Source organism: Macaca nemestrina, chromosome 4 (genome assembly GCF_043159975.1).
Source record: "Macaca nemestrina isolate mMacNem1 chromosome 4, mMacNem.hap1, whole genome shotgun sequence".
NCBI lineage: Eukaryota > Metazoa > Chordata > Mammalia > Primates > Cercopithecidae > Macaca > Macaca nemestrina.
The window spans coordinates 55,283,954-55,298,025 of record NC_092128.1 but is presented as its reverse complement, the minus strand read 5'-3'; the positions used below and the strand labels follow the sequence as shown (position 1 = coordinate 55,298,025).

The following is a 14,072-nucleotide window of genomic DNA, read 5'->3' as shown; positions in this document are numbered from 1 at the left end:
CTTCTTTTTCTGTTCTAATTACTCCTCCACCACCACATTTTTCTTTGTGTAGACTGTCACTGGAGTCACTGTGAGCATTGTTTTTAGATATGGCTAAAGAAAAGTTGGAGATTCACTGCAATTGAGTTTAGTTGGATATTTTTATGTGGTTTACTGTCACTCTGTGATTGCAAAGTTATTCAAAGAATGACTTCCAGGAATATTTCTACTGATACTATGCTGACCTACCTTGAGCCATGACATGTAGGTACAGAATAGTTGTATCTTAGAACGTGTCCTGTGGACACCTGGCTCCAAAAATATGTAGACAGTAGAGAGGTAACAAGGTATGAAATATATGAAGCCAAAAGCTAATCTGTGAACACATTCTTCTAATCCTAATTCTTCTAATTCTAATGTTTCAAAACATAAGATCTCTGCTGTTATAAATGATGAAATAATGCAGTGTTTACAATTATATTTTTAAATGATTATATAATAAAATATAATGAATCACATATTTAGTGAATCTAATGCATTTTACTTGCTTTGATGATATGATGGCTCCAGACAAAACAGCACACAAAATTGTTACCAATGCAGTGAAATGGCCTAAATAAACAAGTGTTTCAGTGACAAATCTCTCTGTATATTCTTCAGTAGAACTATGTATATAATATTAGTATGGGTAATTTGATGATATGCATTTCAGTGCTTTAAAGATGCCTTAAATTCAGAAAATTTTATGGTTTTTCATAATTGCTGATTGTACCAATGTTCAAATATCATGAGGAATAATTAGTCTAAGGAATGAAAAATATGTAAATCTAAAATAATACGGGGGAAAGTTTTGAAATGTCAAAAACAACCTCGTCTAGAACAATGGGAATAAAAACTCCTATGGTCAATATCATGAAGACAAGGAACTAATTAAAATAGGCAAGAAAATATAGATGATAAAAATGACAATAGAAAAAATAAAGAAAATTATGTGAATCAGTTCCCTTCTAAACAAGAAATAAAGATGAAAATAAAGATGAAGAAAAACATAATATATTTGATCAATAGAACATGCATGAATGTCTAAACAGCTTCAGTTTGATAAATTTGTTGGCTTGGAGACGCACCATGCTCTTTCATTTTTTTCCTGTTCGGATAGATAATTTCACTCAACATCATTTAAGGAGTTTATTTTTAAAGTTCCAAAATTGTGATTGAGCCCACTAAGATTTATAGAGAATCAAAGAAATCGTACAATGGACAAAAGAGCTTCCCAGAAAGATATTTTGAAAAACAGCTTTTTAAATGGTCAAACCACTATCAAATCCTGTCTGGACTATTGCAAGAGTAGAGGATGCTTTTACTGTTTTGTTTGTAATCTCTTTTAACAAGACATCAGACAAGTTTTCTCATATCAAATCAGACTGGAGGAATTTATTAAGAGCCCCCAAAATTTATGACTCCTTAAAGCACAAGAAGTTTATGATATCTGAAGCAGTTTATTGAAGAATATGCACCTAAAAAAACGTAGCTAAAGAAACATTATATAAGTGGATTAGGCAGTTAATAAAAGTATTATGCTATTTATCTGGATTTTGTGATATTTTACTTTGATTTTAAAATGTTTTACTTCGTCGTGATTTTTCTATCTCTTAAAAAAATCCCCTTTGTACATAATGTATTATTTTTCTTAAAGAGGACCTCTAGATTCTATCTAAGTCTCATGTCCCACAAAGCCTGCATCCATCTCTTCTGAGATGTAATATTCAGCCAGTGTGCCCAGGTTTGATCTTACCTGATACTGATAGGCAGCATCAGTTATGACTAGTGGCATGACTAATGTTCCCAATTGATTGTGACCACACCGTATCAGTGTTTATGTATTCAGAATATTAAACTCTACTTATACTACAGACAAAAGTCAATTGTTAGAATAAAGTTTTAAATGGGAAAAGCAAAGCTTCAAAACTTTTAGAAGAAAATAGTGTACCAAATACCTTTCATTTCCCTCTCCTCCCCAGATCCACTCTCCATCCTTCTCCTCCCTGAACTATGCCCAAGATGCTGATCTGTGCAGATGGCTTTACCAGGGTGCCTGTGGCCTCTTTTCTGGGCAAGTTTGGTGAATAGAAGGACCTGACATTAGATCAAAGGGAGGAAGTGATTGCTAGGATTAGAGTGGTTGAGTGAAGCATTACTCTTAAATTTGCCTCTCCACATTCTGTCTAGTCTCACCTTCTGGAACTCTCCTTAGATGTAAACTATACTTTCTCACTCACTTTTCCATATATTTTAACTGCTCTGTTTTATTTTCCATCTGTTCATTTCTCTGTGCCACATTTGAGAGAATTTCTTCAGATTTGCCTTTCAGTTCATTAATTCCTTCCAGTGTGTCTAAGCTGCCATTTTAACCTGTCCATTGGGTTTTTATTTATTTATTTATTTTTTGAGATAGTGTCTTGCTCTGTCTCTTGGGCTGGAGTGCAGTGGTGCAATCTCAGCTCACTGCAGCCTTCGTCTCCCAGGCTCAAGCAATCCTCCTCCCTCAGCCTCCCGAGTAGCTGGGACTACAGACACAGGACACCAAGCCCAGCTAATTTTTGTATTTTTTGTAGAGACAGTGTTTCACCATGTTGCCCAGCCTGGTTTCAAACTCCTGAGCTTAAGTGGTCTGCCTGCCTCGGCCTCCCAAACTGCTGGAATTACAGGCGTGAGCCACTGTACTTGGCCTTATTTTTAATTTTTATTATGTAGTATTTTATATACATTGAAGAAAGGTTTGAGACACAAGAAGAAACTGTGACCAATATAATGGTAATAATAATGAGTAATAATAGTAATGAATAAATGTTATATATATCAGAATAAAAAGATAAGTTATGGAATATATTTCATATGTGGTTGCATGTATGTTTCAGATCTATTCCACAAGCATATCTGAAATATATATGAAAACGCAGAACAAAACATAGTCCAGAACAAAGTGCTTAAATTGAGGATGGTGTAGTCAGAGTTAGAGTGTTCAGGAGGAACATTTTGACTAGCTTCAATCTTTAGTAGTAAGAGTTAAGTTAAACATCATGTCCACTCGTAAATGGACATACACAGTGAACCTGATGTTTAACTTTTATTACTAAAGATTGAATCTAGGGTTTTACACTGCAGAAGGGTGCTCACTGAGGGGCAAAAGTGACAGATGAAATCATCCTGTGTCCCACTTGCCAATCCCAGACAGGATAATATAAGAATGGAAAATTATGGGCCAAACTCAATCATTCATTTGCAAAGATTTACAAATCCTAAACAAACCTATTGGTAAACTAAATCCGGCAAAATTTAAAAAAGGTAATACATGATAGCAGTTTTAGGTTCATTTCATGACTAAAAGAGTAATTTAACATTAGAAAAGTTATTACTAGGATTTGCTGTGTTAACAAAAGAAAAAACAATTTTAATCATTTCAACAGATATTGGAATTCAGCACCCTTTTATAATAAACTCATAGAAAAATGAAAATTGAAAGGAGATACTTTAATCTGATAGAGGATATTTACAAAAGTTCCAGAAGAAACATTATTCTTGTTGGCAAAACATTAAAAGCATTCCCTTTAAGATTTTGAATGAGACAAGGATGTCCTCTATTACCAGTTTTATTTAATATTGCCTTATATTTAATATCCTGGTTCTAAACAGTAAAATAAAAACAGAAAAAAATAAAATATGTAAAGGTTGAAAAAGAACAAACTAAATTCTTAGTTGGCAGTTGTTTCTTTCAGTTTATTGAAGATATAGTTACATTGGTTTTCATCATTGCTGTTGAAAAGTCAGTCCTCATTTAAGCTGCTGCTCATTTGAAGGCAATCTGGATCATTCTTTTTTCTGGATCTTTAAAGAATTTCTCTTTGACTTTGATGTTCTTCAGTTTAACTGATATTTTTTTCTGGTGCATAAAAATCCAACTAGCTTTTGTAACTCACATATTCACCCTCATAGTTTCTCTGTATATGTTACAAGTGATATGATAACCTACATGGAAAACAGGAAAAAATATAAAATAATTAAAAGAAGCAACACAAGAACTAAAATATGGCCTTTAGGAATAAATTTAAGCAAATATATGAAGTTATATATTAAAAAATTAATACATTTCCCACGTTACATAACCTCTAGAAAGTGGTAAAGCCATAATTCAAACCTAGTCAGAATTCTGCCAGCACCTCAGCACTACACTGTCTTGCCTTGATTCACAGAAGGGGAAACACCAGTGTCTCATATCAGTTGAAAAAATGTTGCAAAGCAAATTAAAACAAGGTATCATTTCATACCTATTAGATTGTCAAAAGTTAAAAGTCTGACTTTACCAAGTATTAGTGAGGCTATGAATTAACAAAAATTCTTACAAATGGCTGGTGGAAGATAAGTTGTTGCAAACATGTGGAAAACAATTTTTCAATATTTAGTAAAGTAGAAGCAAGATAGTGATTCTGCTTCTAGCTATACAACATGAAGACATGCCTGTTGAGAGCAAAAGGTGATGCACAAGAATACTCATAGTGACATTGCTATTAATAGCAAAAAAAAAAGAGAGAGAAACAAATATCCATCAGAAAATAAATAAATGATCTGGTTATACAATGGAACAAAAATTCTTGTTTTTTTAGTAGCTGCATTATGGTTTAATTTAAATATCATAAATTTTGGCTATTTCAAGTGTAGAATTCAGTGATTTTTAACAAATTTATAAAGTTGTGCAATATCACCACAACCCAATTTTAGAGCATTTTCATTACCAAAAATGTGTTATGTTTATCAAATTTATTATTTAATTAATGTACAAAGTTGTGCAATATTACATGAGATAATAAACTTGAGATCCCTCACGTCAATTTTCAGTTAATCCCATCTTCTCCACCCCCATCGCCAAGAAACCACTAATTCACTATCTGTATCTATGGATTTGTCTTTTCTAGACATTTCCTATAAATGGAATAAAATTTGTGGTCTTTTGTATCTGGCTTCTTTCATTAGCATAATAGTTTTGAAGTTCATCTGTGTTGAGGCATATATCAATAGATAGTTCCTTTTTATTGCTAACGTGATATTTCCATGTATAGCTAGACTTCTGGCTATTACAAATAATACTGCCATGAACATTCACATGCAAGTCTTTGTACCAGCATACATTTTTATATATCTTGGGTAGATACTTAGGAGTTTTAGTGGAATTGCCTAGGAGCAAACATGCTTAACCTTGTTTGTGTGAAGAACCTCTCTGGCAGTCTGATGAAGTTCTTCTCAGGATAATGTTTAAAAATGTTTGATACCTAGGCTGGGCGCAGTGGCTCACACCTGTAATCCCAGCACTTTAGGAGGCTGAGGCAGGCGGATCACGAGGTCAGGAGATCGAGACCATCCTCGCTAACACGGTGAAACCCCGTCTCTACTAAAAATACAAAAAATTAGCCGGGCGTCGTGGCGGGTGCCTGTAGTCCCAGTTACTCAGGAGGCTGAGGCAGGAGAATGGCGTGAGCCCGGGAGGCGGAGCTTGCAGCGAGCCGAGATCACGCCACTGCACTCCAGCCTGGGTAACAGAGCGAGACTCTGTCTCAAAAAAAAAAAAATTTTTTTTTGATGCCTTTATATAAAATATATAGGATTACAAAGAAATTAAATTGATTAGCATGATTATTATCAGCATACTGAAATAATTATGGTACTATGGTGTTATATTAACTCATTAAATAGTAAGACGCAGTAGCAAGATTAGCAACAAACGATCTCAAAGTAATAATGAGTTTAGTCTGTATTTTGAGATCTCTGTATCAACCATAATGTAACATGGAAATGTCTGTAATTTCAACTGGTGACAAAGTCACATATTACTATAGTTGGTTGCTTATTTTATAATTGAAGAAAATGCTAAATTTTAGTGAAAATCCTATTTCATAGATTTTTCCTTACCCCCAACCAGGTTCTCAAACTGTTAAAACTTGAGATGTTGTAAAAATGAATGAATGAAATGAATTTCAACATGAATGAATTTTGCAAACGTAATGTTTGACTTAAAAAGCAAGTTGAAGAAGAAAATATACACTCATATCACTTACATAAAGCTTAGAAACACATTAAATAACACTAACTGTTGTTCAGGCTTCCAGACATATATAGTGAAGTATGAAGAAATGCATGGGAATAATAAACACAAATTCAGGGTGGTGATTACTTCTAGGAGGGAAAGAGAGGGATTTATCCAGGGAGGAATTTAGGAACTTTACTTACAATAATATATTTATTATACAGACCAATAATTTGCAAGTGTTTGTTATATTATTTTAGATTTGTATATTTTATGTTTCCATTATAATTTCATTTATATTAAATATTTCATAATACATTTTTAAAGAATGAACTAATCCTTTTAAAAATATGTAATTAAGAAAAAGCATTACCTTTATATAATATCAATTATAACATTCAAATTATTAATGCGCAAAATGACTAAAATGTTATACTCAAAATTATGAGATTAAAAACTAACAAGTGAAAATACAATAGCTTTATGTTATGTATTGTTCCAAGTTGAGTTGAATTATTCCCAAGGCAGTTTGTGTAATTTTTGAAGCTACCTTCAGTAGAGTTTTAGAGATATTTAATGCTAATTCTCTTTATATTTTATTTTACTTTTCTATTATTTGAACTCTTTGGACTTTTCTTAGATATCTTTTCCAGTTAATTTTCTAATTTCATTACAGTATTATTTATAGATTAGAGCTGAAAGAACTGTTTGGTTGTAACCAATAAACACCCTAACTCAAATTAAATTAATTTAAAAAATGTATTTATTTATTAAGATAACTGAAAAGTCCAAAGGAATTTTCAGCCATTTGGCATAACTCAGATGCTGCTGCTAGGACTCCCTCCATCTCTTAGCTCCACTCTTTCCTGTAGAGACATCACTCTCAGGCAGGCCCTGTCAACATGGGAGCCCTTGGCAATTGCAGGTATAGTTTATTATGAAAGAACTGGCCAAGAGTCATATGCTGTCCTTGAACCAGACACTAGGATGGAAAGGCAGATGGGCCCAGTCTGGAGCGTGTCTCCTAAAGCCTACAGTGAGTAAGTGTAGAGTCAGGCCCACCAAAACCACGTGGACTGTGGAGGGAGGAAGCAGTGGGTCACCAAAAGAAAATATACCAAAAGAAAAGAAAGTGAATGTTAAGCAGAACAAACAACAAATTTCCACTGCATCCGATGAAGACTCAAAAGTCCTTCCATTGCCTAGCAGTGGAGGTTCCCTCCTGTGCCATATTGTTCTCCGGTAGCAGCAGGACGTCTGACAATACGTCTGAATGCATTCTCATGTTTAATAATGAGTGCCGATCAAGGCTGTTTTCAGAAGTAGCATTCATGGTAAGTTAATTTCAACTTCAAGCCAAGTCTGGGACATTATAAAATAGAGGCCAGGACTCCCACATTTTATAAAACTTGATAGTATTAATGGTGTTTCCTATTTGGGTCCTCAGCTTGTTACTTCCATGATAAAGTCCTACATGAATAATGTATAATTCTGTAAAGCTTTCCAGTAAAGTTAAATAAAGAAGAAGGATTTGTTTAATATTGTTGGATTCAATGCTGAGTACTGACATAATGGGAAAATTATTCACAAATATTTCAGTCTTGAGAAAATACTGCCCATATTATCAATGCTTTGGCACACCTGAGCTTACAAAAGCTACAATTCATACTTTCTGAGCACATGACCTTGTTCAAGACTTTTCTCAACACAAAATAATTTTCTGGAAATTCAATACCTATTAGCAGTGCTCTGAAAGTCAGTTTGCTATGACAGATAAGGATACAATTACAGTTATCTACCCATTTTCTTTTCACAGTATTCAAGGAAATTTTCTGAGAAAATGCTCTGCTTATGGGCATTCCTGCCATTGAACTAGGTAGCCAGAATTTTACTTATTAGGGGTTAGACTCAGGGATATGAATAAATACTGGTTCACTGCATACTATTAACCTACCATATGCCAAGCACAGTGCTAGGGAATGTAAGAGTAAAGAGAGATGGTCTATGCTCTCAGAGTTTATAATTTAATGGAGGCAACACACAGATGGATAATTATAATAAAGTGTGATAAATACTTTGGTAAAATAAATAATACACATTATGGTATTTAGAATTGAGATTAAGCAAGAAAAAATGTTGGGATGGATTGGAAGAGGTGTTGAAAAGCCTTCACTGGGGAATATCTTACATGAGATTTGTGCTAAGTTGTAAGAACTATCTGTAGGAATTATCCAGGTATATGGGAGTGGTGCAGGAATGGAAAGGACAACCCAAGCAGAGTAAAGAGAGACATAAGTAAGCAGTGTATTGGGCTAACTAAAAATAGGCTTAAATGGAGTATGTATGTAGCTGAAAAGGTAGGCACTTTCTGCTAGGCCTAGAGAAAGATAGCTGCTAAAAACTATCTGCTCACCCACCGAGATTTTATTTATGTAATTGTAATTTATTTTGCCTTGAAAGCATTTTGCTAGGTTAATCTTCTTGGAGATGGGAGAGATTAGTCATCCACATCATAGTGTCAAATAGTTTAATCAGTTTGCTACCCTAAAATTTGGTCTAGATTGGGGTTGGCAAACTTTTTTATATAAAAGACCAAGATTATAAATATTTTTTCTTTTGCAAGCTGACTTAGTTCATTCTGCACTGCTATAACATAACACTTGAGACTGAGTAACTTATAAAGAACAGAAATTTATTTCTCACAGTTCTGGAGGCTGGGAATTTCAAAACCAAGACACCAGTATCTGGTGTCTGGTGAGGGTCTGGTTGCTCCTTCCAAGATGGCACGTTGAATGCTACATCCTCTGGACATGGCAGAAGAGCAGAAAAGAGCAAAACTTCTCCTGCAAGCCCTTTTAATAATGGCATTATTCTAACCTAAACATTTCCCATTAGACCCCATCTCCCAACGCTGTTCCACCAGGGATTTGACTTTCAACACACAAACTTAGAGGAGTCAAACACATTCAAACCATAGCACAAGCCACACAGTTTTCATCGCAACTACTCAACAGTTGTATCGTGAAAGCAGCCAGAAGCAACATGTAAGCAAATAGGTGTGGCTGTGGTCCAATTTAACATGAATTAAGAAAACAGGAGACTTCCCCAAGGTCTCTACTAAGTAGGAGAGCTGTGAATTAAACCAAAGGCTTTGACTTCCTAAAACAGAGCCCCTTCCTAGCCATGCTGACCCCAATGACAAACTCCTAACTTTGAATATCTTTCTGGGCAGCGCTTCTCCCTCATTTTTTCCCTGAGAAGCCATATAAGAAGCTTTTCTTCCCTTTGAAAAATGATGCTGAAGAAAGAAGGGAAACCCTGCTTGATTCACTGAAGCAGGAGGTAGAAATTCTGAACCGCTAAGTGGTTCTTCTTGTTCCTAGGGTAAGCCTCCCTTTCAACTTTACATTGCCAAGCATTGGACTTTCCTCCTCATCTGCCTGGCCTGTGCGTGGCACACAGGTGTGCAGGGAAGTAGTTTTGGCTATGTGCAAGTGCCAGGAAACACTCCAAATCTGAATTTACTTTCCTCCCTTTACACCGGCCTCCAAATATGGTAAATCATATTTAGGGTTGAAGTCTAGACATAAAGACCTATTTAACACATTACATAGCTGAAATATAGCACTATCCCACTGCTAAATGTTCTGTCTAGTAAATGCACAGGTCCTGGATCATGAAACTCACTCTGAGAGGCATGAAAATATTCAAGAACTGGGAATCCCAGGACTATTATTTTGGGATGGAGTGGGGGGAGAATAAAACTGGCTACCTTTAATAATGTATTTCTCTCATTCCTTTTCCATATTTGAATTTTAGAAAGTCTATAAAGCTCAGAGGGAATCTGTTCATTCCACACACTTTATCTCCATGAATCCCTTTTTTGTGCACTTCCCATGTCGGAACCGCACAATAATGCAACCATTACTTGCCAATTGCATGAACTTTGGTCTCAAATGGGTCATGGGTCAGTTTCAAACAAAGCACTAAATGTGAAATGATAAGCAACTTCCATGCCTATGATATTACGAGATTTTATTTTTCACATAGTGGACACAATGGCATAGTTTTGTCTTTATTTTTCAGTTAATGACGATAATGTGGATATTGCTCAAAGCCAGGAACAGGTCTAACAATTCTGCTAAAGACATAAACTTTTCAGCATTACCCAGTTCAATATAATATGCCTTTTCTTCCTAATCATTTAATGAAAATTTCCTTGCTCATGAATAGTAAAGGATTTCATAAGAAAAAGGCCATTGACAAAATTTGACTTATAATGGAAAAATCTAACACATTGAAAGTTATATAACTGGTCACTGTTAAGACGTGGTTGCACCCATTTGTGCTAATGCTACAGGTACTAATGCAAAAAGTAATAATAATTTTTAAAGCCTCAACTTAGTCAAATTTTCTATCATTTATATAATTCATACAATAAGTGCTAAATATCACAAGTTTTACATTTAAATGCTAGAGAAGGTGTTTATAACAAGGTGAATACTATAACTTTAGTATTAAGGTATGTAAATGAATTTGAACCCATGACTAAAAAGTGTTCAAATCCATCCAGTTTTGTAAATAATTGAGTGGTACAAACAGTACGACTTAGCATTAGATTTTTGGATTGTAACCAAGTGTCTCTAACAAAATTCCCAGTCCTTTGCATGCACTGCCAACCCTCAGTGGTTCTGATTATTCTAAAGGGCTTATGAGTTTTGTTTCATGATAACCCACAAGCCTAGAATCAAATAATATAGTTCTGACCCAATTTATAAGTCTAATAACTATAGGTTATATGCTCACTTTTAAAGAATTATAATTATTTTAAAAATATAATTTTATGAATTATATAAATGATATAAATGATAGTTTGACTAAATTGAAGCCCTTACAATTATCACCATTACTATTACTTTACCCTAATACTTGCAGCATAAGCAGCAAATGTGACCAAACAAATCTTAACACTCACAAGTTTTATAAGTTTTAAAGTGTTAGATTTCTCATGCATAAAGCAGATTTTGTTAATGGCTTTTAAAAAAAATAAATTCTTTTAAATAAGACCCACAAAATTATTGATGACATTGTTCTTCCTTCCAGGCAAAACTGCTAGTTTAGTTCACAGAACTACTGCCGGCAAGGTCAGTTTAGTTTACAGCTTTTAAGTTTTACTTGTAAATGTTTATTCTGAATAGCCTTTTTGAAACATTGATGATCACAAAAATCTCCTTTCATTTTATAACAATTTATAACTTATTTTAAGGTACACGAAATAATGTAAACCACTAACTGTTTGCCTTTTCAGTAAAAGTAGAATTCCAGTCAAAGGTATTCATAATTGTGTTCGCTATTCGGCATGATTTGACACCTTTGGGGGTCATAGGCTGAGAAAGCTGGCAAAGTGCCTATGTTTTATACTATAGTGTATGACTCTTACATATTGCACTGAAATACTCTCAGAGTTAAATATCCATGCAACTGAGATTGCCCACCAAATGCGATATACATAAGAATTGATTTCCTAACTCCCCTTTCATGAAAACACAATCCAGCCCCTGCAGTGGGTAAGCCATGATTCTTCCAAGAGTCATTTAAAGTGCCTGAGTGAGGATTTTCTCCAAGAATAGGGAAATTTGAAGGCTCCCCATGAGTTAAGGTGAGAAATGCTTCCCAGTCAGAGAGCCCAGGGCCAGGGCATCCCACAGTGGGTACGACACACCCCTCTGTCTAAGGGATCCATGCTCTCTGACCCGGGTGGCCAGGCTGATCCTTACCCAGGGGTGACAGAGGATGGTGAGTGATGTGAGGTTGAGAGCTTTGCTTGCTGACTCCAAAACCCCAAACTTTAGAAGTCAATAAACAGCGCTTCCTGGGAACTCAGCTATGGGCTTCTGCTATAGTCCTTCTCCCTGATTCTGTTAATCATTAAGCTCTCTTTCTCCAAATTTAAGAATGAGTCATGGCTTTAATGCAGCCTGATAAAGGTTCAGCATCAATGGCCTGCCCTGTGATTTCCAGGTCAAAGGAAAAGAAAAAAGAGAGAAAAATGACAACTACCAACTTAAGAGAGGCCTGTGAAGAGTGTTTCTGGTGAAAAATAATGCTGACCTCCAAATGACCTTCAATACAATAGTGCTTCTGCTCAAGGATAAACTGAACCTAGGCTAAGGTCTAGCAACATAAAAGTAAGATGGGGTTTCTTTTAACTGCCATATTTTGACATTTGCTAATATTTGATACAAATGGCTAATTTTGATTGGGACAGCTAAGAGAGAAAATCCCATAGAAATCCTCCCAGATTTTGAAGGTCCTGGCTTAGTGATTATATCATCCAATGCTTACTATTGATATGACAGGGCATGATTTGTTGACTTGGAGATATTTATTTTGTTACAGTCATTTCAAACATCCAACTGCTAGTAATTTTTGGATAGCTTGAAACCATAGTAAGTTTTTTTTCTTGGCCAAATTAGATACAAACAGGGAAATCTGAACTTAGGGAATAAATCACATTTCAAATATTTGATAATGAGAATAATTTTCCTTATTATCCCAGCAGATGAAATTTTCAGAGCTCAAATGAGAGTAGAATATGTTAAAGTAGGTCAAATGCATGGTTTTTGTGGTCAGATATGTTGTTTAATTACTAATTTTTAAAAAAAAATACACCAAGTTGGAGTTCAGGGCCTGAGAAAGCCCTGAGGTCACATTTTACCATGAACCAGGCAAACCATATATGCTGCCCCATGTCCCAATGAGCAATCCGTTGCTGCTGAAATCTATTTGATAAATTGGTTATTATTGAATGATAAACTATTAAGCAGGGCTCAAGGAAACCAAAACACAGTAAGTGACATACAAGTAGATGACTATCAGACCAAGAATTTAATTCTAGTACAGTTTCAGGCCAAAAGTTTTACATTTTCATAATGTTTTGTAACTAAGAAAGTATTTGCATATACAAGCACTCATTTTATTTAAACCTCATGATAAACTCCTGTGGTTGGTGTTACCATTTCATTCTATAGATGCAGATGGTGAAGATAGAGTTTGGATCCACGTCCTTGCTCAAATTTCATGTCAAATTATAATCCCCTATGTTGGAGGTAGGGCATGGTAGGGAGGTGATCGGATCATGAAGGTGGTTTCTCATAAATGGTTTAGCACTATCCCCTTGGTGCTGTTTTGATAGTGAGTTCTCATGAGTTGTTTAAAAGTGTGCAGCATCTCCCCCTACACCTTGCTCCTGCCATGTAAGACACCTGCTCCCACTTTGCCTCTGCTAAGAGTTAAAGCTTCCTGAGGCCTCCGCAAAAGCAGAAGCCACTAAGCTTCCTGTACCACCTGCAGAACCTTGAGCCAATTAAACCTCTTTTCCTTATAAATTACCCAGTCTCAGATGTTTCTTTGTAGCAATGTGAGAACAGACTAATGTAGTGACACTCAGTGAGTTTAAGAGCATGCAATAGATACTCATTCTTTCAAATAGTTACTGGGTGTTTAGGAGCACTCAGTAGAAATTCGTTCATTCAAATAGTTATTAGTTGAGTGCCTATAATGTGCCAGGGTTGTGTAGTAAATAGCCAGAACCTGAACTCGGTTTGGATAACTAAATCTACTGTCAAAAACATTGTTTCAAAGAACACTAAGAAGTCGGCAGCAGCTTCCAATCTCTTAAGTTTGTCACATTAGTTGACATCTCTTTGCCTCCCAGCACTGTGCCAAGCCACTTTTGACAATCTAATGGCTAGAAAGCAATGACTTTATCAACCCCTGAAATACTAATTATAGGCAAACTGTGAGATAGTGCTGAGAGGCAGCTATCCCCGTGTCACCACAGGGCCTTTCTCTGTACTTGCTCCCTGTATGACTGTGTCTCACCTTTTCCGCTTCAACTCACTCCTATTTGAAAAGCAATCTGAAACAAAAGCAGATTCTTTCTGAAAACTTGATTAAGAAAAGGAAGAAAAATATACATGTTTAAAATGAGAGATTTAACCATAGATATAGGAGA

General features: G+C 35.3%; 1 long non-coding RNA gene across 1 annotated transcript in view; it reads right to left on the bottom strand.

Annotated features, from left to right (window-relative positions):
- Positions 1-3,726: 3,726 nt before the first annotated feature.
- LOC105475345 (uncharacterized) overlaps positions 3,727-14,072 on the bottom strand; it is a 55,682-nt gene continuing 45,336 nt past the window's right edge. Inside the window, exon 3 of the long non-coding RNA XR_011621647.1 lies at positions 3,727-4,005. This is a non-coding gene — a long non-coding RNA (uncharacterized lncRNA). The remainder of the gene's footprint in view (positions 4,006-14,072) is intronic.